Source organism: Corapipo altera, unplaced genomic scaffold, assembly GCF_003945725.1.
Source record: "Corapipo altera isolate COAL_440 unplaced genomic scaffold, ASM394572v1 138, whole genome shotgun sequence".
In the NCBI taxonomy this organism is placed as follows: Eukaryota; Metazoa; Chordata; class Aves; order Passeriformes; family Pipridae; genus Corapipo; species Corapipo altera.
In genome coordinates this window covers 44,236-46,274 of record NW_020885036.1, presented here as the reverse complement: position 1 = coordinate 46,274, position 2,039 = coordinate 44,236, and the positions used below count along the sequence as shown (strand labels likewise).

The window sequence follows — 2,039 nt, the reverse complement described above, 5'->3', positions numbered from 1 at the left end:
CCCCAGGAGGGTGTCCCCTTTCTTACCCAGCAGCAGCACCAGTGTGATGTCTCCCTGGCACTGGGGACAGGCCCCCTTTGACACCCAGCAGCTCTTGTGGGGGTGGCCCAGCAGTGACATCCCCCTGCCTGGCTCTCCCAGGGGGGAAAGGGACAAAACTCTGTCCCTACGGGCTGCCCCTCATCCCACAGGGTGACCCAGGGTGCTGTGACAGCCCTGCCACGTGTCCCACCCCTGGTCCCCTCCTGAAATGGGGGATGTGAGCCCAGGAGGGGCAGCGTGGGCAGGGGACCCCTCGTTCCTCTGAGAGGGGTCAGGAGTGTGGGGGGATGAGCTCAGTTTTGGGGAGCACCCCGTCGGCTGAGGAGGGGGGATTCCTGTGGGATTTGGGGGTGGGCTTGGATCCAGCAGGAGGGGTGGATTTGGGGGCCCCTGCTCTCAGAGGAGCTGCCTCGGGGTGCACAGGGGCCTTTCCCAGTGCTGCTGACTGGGAGCTGAGTGGGAATCCCAAGCTGCCCCTTCCCGGGTGGGCAGGCAAAGGCACAGCCCAGATCAGCCTGGATCAATGTTGGGCAGGTTTTCCATGTTGGGTCCTCGAGGTCTGGGTGGAAATGAAGATTTTAATTTCATTTCATTTTATTATTTATTTCATTTTATTTTATTTCTGCCAGTCAGTGACTCGAGGGAGCACGGGGTGAGAATTAAAAGGGAGGGAAACACCCCCTGTGTCTCTGTGTGTCTGTGTCTTTCTCAAGTCCTTTCTAATGACAGCTGAAATTCTGGAAAATAGATTTATCTATATAATAAAAATAAAAATGCTTTTTTTTGGGGGGGGGGAAAAGATGAGCTTGCTCTGGGGGAGGAGGGAGTTGGCAGGGTGTGAGGGGTCTCAGCACAGCCCTTCCCCAGAACCTGTAAAGCACCTTGTGCCTGGGCCATGTTTCTGCCAGAGGGAAGACAGCTCATCTCCTGGGGTTTCCTGCTTTCTAGAAGGTTTCTATGGATTATTCAGGTTTCTTGGGGTCAGCAGCTGCTGGGGCATCAGTGGTGGGTTGCTCTGCTGACATCCTCCACTCCTGGACTCTGCTGGGACACCATGGGCAGGGAGGAGGCAGCAGCATGTGCCAAATTTGGAAAATAAAGTGTTTTTTTTCCCCACCCAAGACTACTGTGAAATATGACTTTTGCCACCTTTCCCTCATCCTTCCCTGGGGGACTGGCTCCTCCTTGTGCACCTCCCTCTGCATCATTCAGCTCTCCTGGCACTGCCCTGGAGCTTCTCACCTCTCCTTGCACAAGCCATGAGCCTCCTCCTGGATCATCCCTTCCCTCTGGGCTGGGCTGTCCGGCTCCACTCCATGGGATTTCTCCTCGGAGGGCTTGGTCCTTGCTGTCATCCCCAAACCTGCTGAAGGTGGAGACTCCAAGGCAGGGGCAGCACCAGGTGATTCCCAGGATTTGCAGATGCCCCTCACATGGTTGATTCCCTCCAGGATCAGCTGCGAGTCCCTGCTCAGCTCAGACAAACCTCTGTCACCCCCTCAGTGTCCCCGCTGGTCAGTCGGGGTGTGGTGACACCCCGGGGCAGGAGGGGGGCTGGGCCCCCATGGGGGGTGTGCAGCCAGGTCTGGGTGTGGCCTCAGGGTGTTATTTGGGCTCAGGGCCACCTGCCCAAACCTGTCCTCTGTCCTGCTGCTGTCCTGGAGGCCAAGGGGCTGTGCTGGGGCAGCGGGACGGGTGTGGGGTGGTGGGCCATGGTGGTCCACACTGGGGGCAGTGACGGTCCATGCTGGGGACACTGGGACACGCTGGGGTGGTGGTCCCTGCTGGGCCAGTGGTCTGTGGTGGTCCCTGCTGGGCAGTGCTGAGCCGGAGGGCCACAGAGCAAGGAACCCAGAATGTTCCTCTGCCTGCAGCCGGGGGGCCCTGGGGGTGCTCGGGTGGGTGCTCAGCAGCAGGACGGGGCTGTGCTGCCATCCCCAGTGTCAGCCTGGGCTCCTCAGCCCGGGGCAGTGGGTCCAGGGATGTGTCAAACCCGG

General features: G+C 59.5%; 1 long non-coding RNA gene across 1 annotated transcript; it reads right to left on the bottom strand.

Annotated features, from left to right (window-relative positions):
• Positions 1-633: 633 nt before the first annotated feature.
• LOC113959356 lies at positions 634-2,029 on the bottom strand. Its single transcript, XR_003531793.1, has 2 exons — positions 924-2,029; positions 634-779 (listed from the first exon to the last, which is right to left on the bottom strand). It is a non-coding gene; the product is annotated as an uncharacterized LOC113959356 (long non-coding RNA).
• Positions 2,030-2,039: the final 10 nt, after the last annotated feature.